Raw genomic sequence first — 6,000 nt, 5'->3', positions numbered from 1 at the left:
CCCCTGGTTGCGCAATCGATATGCTGATAAAATTTAGGGAGTCTTGTTTTCAGATTAGCCTTGTTAAAATCCCCAGCTACAATGAATGCAGCCTCCGGATAAATGGTTTCCAGTTTGCAAAGAGTTAAATAAAGTTCGTTCAGAGCCAACGATGTGTCTGCTTGGGGGGGATATATACGGCTGTGATTATAATCGAAGAGAATTCTCTTGGTAGATAATGCGGTCTACATTTGATTGTGAGGAATTCTAAATCAGGTGAACAGAAGGATTTGAGTTCCTGTATGTTTCTTTCATCACACCATGTCACGTTAGCCATTAGGCATACGCCCCCGCCCCTCTTCTTACCAGAAAGATGTTTGCTTCTGTCGGCGCGATGCTTGGAGAAACCCGTTGGCTGCACCGCCTCGGATAGCGTCTCTCCAGTGAGCCATGTTTCCGTGAAGCAAAGAACGTTACAGTCTCTGATGTCCCTCTGGAATGCTACCCTTGCTCGGATTTCATCAACCTTGTTGTCCAGAGACTGGACATTGGCAAGAAGAATGCTAGGGAGTGGTGCATGGTGTGCCCGTCTCCGGAGTCTGACCAGAAGACCGCCTCGTTTCCCTCTTTTTCAGAGTTTTTTTTGGTCGCTGCATGGGATCCACTCCGTTGTTCTGTTTGTAAGGCAGAACACGGGATCCGCGTCGCGAAAAACATATTCTTGGTCGTATTGATGGTGAGTTGACGCTGATCTTATATTCAGTAGTTCTTCTCGACTGTATGTTATGAAACCTAAGATGACCTGGGGTACTAATGTAAGAAATAACACGTAAAAAAACAAAAAACTGCATAGTTTCCTAGGAACGCGAAGCGAGGCGGCCATCTCTGTCGGCGTCGGAAGTCAGCAGTGGTATGCAGGGTGGTATGCTGCTGGCTTGCTCTACAGCAGCCCCGTCGATGAGAATGGGGGCGTGCTCGGTCCTCCTTGTCCTGTAGTCCACAATAAACTCCTTTGTCTTGAAGCAGAGGTTGTTGTCTTGGCAACACATGTCCAGGTCTCTGCCCTCCTCCCAATTGGCTGTCACATCGTTGTCGGTGATCAGGCCTACCACTGTTGTGTTATCGGCAAACTTAATGATGGTGTTGGAGTCGTGCCTGGTCATGCAGTCATGAGTGAACAGGGAGTACAGGAGGGGATTGAGCACGCACCCCTGAGGGGCTCCTGTGTTGAGGATCAGCGTGGCGGATGTGTTGTTACCTACCCTTACCACCTGGGGGCAGCCCATCAGGAAGTCCAGGATCCAGTTGCAGAGGGAGGTGTTTAGTTCCAAGGTCCAAGCTTAGTGATGAGCTTTGAGGGCACTGTGGTGCTGAACGTTGAGCTGTAGTCAATGAATAGCATTCTCACATAGGTGTTCCTTTTGTCCAGGTGGGAAAGGGCAGTGTTGAGTGCAATAGAGATTGCATCACCTGTGGATCTGTTGGGGCGGTATGTAAATTGGAGTGGGTTTAGGGTTTCTCTGTTTTAGTTTGGTCAGGGCATGAGTTGGGGTGGGCATTCTAGGTTTTTGTTCTAGGTTTTGTATTTCTGTGTTTGGCCTGGTATGGTTCCCAATCAGAGGCAGCTGTCGATCGTTGTCTCTGATTGGGAAGCATACTTAGGCCTGTTTTCCCACTATGATTTGTGGGTAGTTGTTTTCTGTTGTGTGTCTGCACCGGCCAGAACTGTTTCGGTCGTTTGCTTTGTTATTTTTTGTGATTTCAGTGTTCATCAAATAAACATGGACACATACCACGCTGCACCTTGGTCCTCTCCTTCTTCCACCTACGAAAATCGTTACAGTGAGTATAACAGAACTGATATGGCAGGTGAAAACCTGAGGAGAATCCATCCAGAATTTTAAAAAATTGAGGTCACCACCAATTCAAATGCTTGTCTATGGGATATTCAAAGGAAATCCTCCCAAACTGCAGTTCCTATGGCTTCCACTAGATGTCAACAGTCTTTAGAATGGGTTTCAAGCTTGTTTTTTGAAAAATTAGTTAGTAATTGTAGTTTTTCAAGGTGGCTCTCATTTTGGACTGTAGTCTTGTGGCGCGCGTGGATGAGGATGCACACTTCGTTATGTATCTCCAGTATTGAACATACTACCTTCCGTCTTAAATTGTATCGTTTATTTACATATTATGGTACCTGAGGATTGATTAGAAACGTTGTTTGACTTGTTTGGACAAAGTAACTTTTTGGGGAAGAAGAAGTTTATTGAACAAAACAACCATTTGTTGTGTAGCTGGGACCCTTGGGATTGTCAAACATAGGAAGATCTTCAAAGGTCAGTGGTTTATTTTTTTGCTATTTCTGACTTTTGTGACGCCTCTGCTTGTTTGGAAAATGTTTTTAATGCTGGTGTATGAGGTGCGCTGTCCTCAGATAATCCGTCCTCAGCTTTTGCCGTAAATCCTTTTTGAAATCTGACAAAGTGCCTGGATTAACAAGAAGTTAAGCTTTTAAATGATGTATGACACTTTTATTTTCATTAATGTTTATTATTACAATTTTTGTATTTTGAATTTCGCGCTCTGCAATTTCACCGGATGTTGTCGAGACTAGCGTCCCACCTAGCCCAAAGAGGTTTTAAAGGTCTTACTCACATCGGCTGCGGAGAGTGTGATCATACAATAGCTGATGCTCTCATATATGCTTCAGTGTTACTTGCCTCGAAGCGATTATAGAAGTAATTTAGCTCGTCTGGTAGGCTCGTGTCATTGAACAGCAGCTGTGCTTCGCTTTGTAGTCTGTAATAGTTTTCAAGCACTGCCACATCCGACCAGCGTCGGAGCCGGTGTTGTATAATTCAATCTCAGTCCTGTGTTGACGCTTTGCCTGTTTGATGAGTCGTCTGAGGGCATAGCGGGATTTCATATTAGCTTCTGGGTTAGAGTCCCGCTCCTTGAAAGCGGCAGCTTTACCCTTTAGCTCAGTGCAGATGCTGCCTGTAATCCATGGCTTCTGGTTGGGGTACGTACGTACGTACAATCACCGTGGTTCATTAAAGTCCCTGGATGAGTGTTTTCCTGTTTGCTTATGGCCGTATACAGCTCACTGAGTGCCTTCTAGTGCCAGCATCGCTAAGGTGGTGGTATATAGACAGCTATGAAAAATACAGATGAAAACTCTCTAGGTAAATAGTGTGGTCTACATCTTATGATGAGATACTCTACCTCAGGCGAGCAAATCCTTGAGACTTCCTTAGATTTCGTGCATCAGCTGTTGTTTACAAATATACATAGACCGCCAACCCTTGTCTTAGCGGAGGTCGCTGTTCTATCTTGAAGAAGAAACCATTTAAACCCGCTAGCTGTATGTTATTTATGTCGTCGTTCAGCCACGACTCGGTGAAACATAAGATATTACAGTTTTTACTGTCCGTTTGGTAGGATATACGTGATCGTAGTTTGTCTATTTTAGTTTTGATTGATTGTACGTTGGCTAATAGGACCGATGGTAAAGGTAGATTACCCTCTCGGCTATGGATCCTTACAAGGCACCTTCGTCCACGATGCCTCCGTCTCTTTCTCTTGCGAATGACGGGGACGAGGGCCTTGTCCGTCCGAATCGCTGAAGAAAAAGTATTCCTCCTGTCTCTCTCTCTCTCCTGCCGTTCATCTCTCTCTCCTACCTTTCATTCCTCTCTCTCCTCTAGGTGTCCTGCCTCTCTCTCTCCTACCTTTCATCTCTCTCTCTCTCTCTCTCTCTCTCTCTTACCTTTCATCTCCCTCTCTCTCTCCTACATTTCATATCTCTTTCTCTCTCCTACCTTTCATTCCTCTCTCTCCTCTAGTGTCCTGCCTCTCTCTCTCCTACCTTTCATCTCTCTCTCTCTTACCTTTCATCTCCCTCTCTCTCTCCTACATTTCATATCTCTTTCTTTCGCCTACCTTTCATCCCTCTCTCGCCTACCTTTCATCTCCTTCTCTCTCCCTCTCCTACCTTTCATCTCCTTCTCTCTCCCTCGCATACCTTTCATCTCCTTCTCTCTCCCTCTCCTACCTTTCATCTCCATCTCTCTCTCTCCTACCTTTCATCCCTCTCTCTCTCTCCTATCTTTCATCTCCTTCTCTCTCCCTCTCCTACCTTTCATCTCTCTCTCTCCTCTAGTTGTCCTCCCTCTCTCTCTCCTACCTTTCATCCCTCTCTCTCTCCTACCTTTCATCCCTCTCTTTCTCCTCTAGTTGTCCTCCCTCTCTCTCCTACCTTTCATCCCTCTCTCTCTCCTACTTTTCATCTCCCTCTCTCTCTCTCCTCTAGTTTTCCTCCTCTCCTCCACCTCGGCCGTCTTTCTCCTTCCTCTTGTAACGGAGCTAGTGAATAGTATGAATAACCACACGTTAGATACCTAAAGATTTGAGCTAGTCAATGCCTTGGCTTAAACTCAGTGAACTGAGTCTTCTAACGCCTAGGGCTTTAACTCTGTGTGCTTCTATAGTCATGTGGATTACAGGAGACTTGGGTTCCCTTATATGGGAACAAGATAACCTCTCTAATGTGGCACACCTGTTCTTAACTCAGGATTCACTTCCAGGCTGGCAAACTGGCTAAAGCTGACATTGAGACATGTGAGTTGGTTTTGATTGTTTCTCAATGTTTTAGTAAATGTACACTGATTATTTTTGGAGCTCATATCATCAAATGTTATACTCTCTCTTTCTCTTCCTCCTCTGCAGATGTCTGTCTGTCTGTCTGTCTGTCTGTCTGTCTGTCTGTCTGTCTGTCTGTCTGTCTGTCTGTCTGTCTGTCTGTCTGTCTGTCTGTCTGTCTGTCTGTCTGTCTGTCTGTCTGTCTGTCTGTCTGTCTGTCTGTCTGTCTGTCTGTCTGTCTGTCTGTCTGTCTGTCTGTCTGTCTGTCTGTCTGTCTGTCTGTCTGTCTGTCTGTCTGTCTGTCTGTCTGTCTGTCTGTCTGTCTGTCTGTCTGTCTGTCTGTCTGTCTGTCTGTCTGTCTGTCTGTCTGTCTGTCTGTCTGTCTGTCTGTCTGTCTGTCTGTCTGTCTGTCTGTCTGTCTGTCTGTCTGTCTGTCTGTCTGTCTGTCTGTCTGTCTGTCTGTCTGTCTGTCTGTCTGTCTGTCTGTCTGTCTGTCTGTCTGTCTGTCTGTCTGTCTGTCTGTCTGTCTGTCTGTCTGTCTGTCTGTCTGTCTGTCTGTCTGTCTGTCTGTCTGTCTGTCTGTCTGTCTGTCTGTCTGTCTGTCTGTCTGTCTGTCTGTCTGTCTGTCTGTCTGTCTGTCTGTCTGTCTGTCTGTCTGTCTGTCTGTCTGTCTGTCTGTCTGTCTGTCTGTCTGTCTGTCTGTCTGTCTGTCTGTCTGTCTGTCTGTCTGTCTGTCTGTCTGTCTCTCTAGATATTTCTGTCCCTCCTTCTTTCCCTCTCACTCACACTTTAACACCCACAGGCTTCTGTCCCAAATGGCGCCCTATCCCTCATAGGGTCCTGGTCTAAAGTAGGGTACTACACTATATTATAGGGTGCATTGGGTCCTGGTCTAAAGTAGGGCACTACACACGGAATAGGGTACCATTTTGGACACAACCACATAAACATGTTGAGATGTGAGGACCCAGCAGGTATCCAGGACCCAGCAGGTATCCAGGAAGGACCCAGCAGGTATCCAGGAACGACCCAGCAGGTATCCAGGAACGACCCAGCAGGTATCCAGGAAGGACCCAGCAGGTATCCAGGACCCAGCAGGTATCCAGGACCCAGCAGGTATCCAGGACCCAGCAGGTATCCAGGACCCAGCAGGTATCCAGGAAGGACCCAGCAGGTATCCAGGAAGGACCCAGCAGGTATCCAGGAAGGACCCAGCAGGTATCCAGGAAGGACCCAGCAGGTATCCAGGACCCAGCAGGTATCCAGGAAGGACCCAGCAGGTATCCAGGACCCAGCAGGTATCCAGGAAGGACCCAGCAGGTATCCAGGAAGGACCCAGCAGGTATCCAGGAAGGACCCAGCAGGTATCCAGGAAGGACCCAG

Source organism: Oncorhynchus kisutch, unplaced genomic scaffold (assembly GCF_002021735.2).
Source record: "Oncorhynchus kisutch isolate 150728-3 unplaced genomic scaffold, Okis_V2 Okis01b-Okis20b_hom, whole genome shotgun sequence".
Classification (NCBI taxonomy): Eukaryota; Metazoa; Chordata; class Actinopteri; order Salmoniformes; family Salmonidae; genus Oncorhynchus; species Oncorhynchus kisutch.
Note: the sequence above shows the minus strand (reverse complement) of the source record.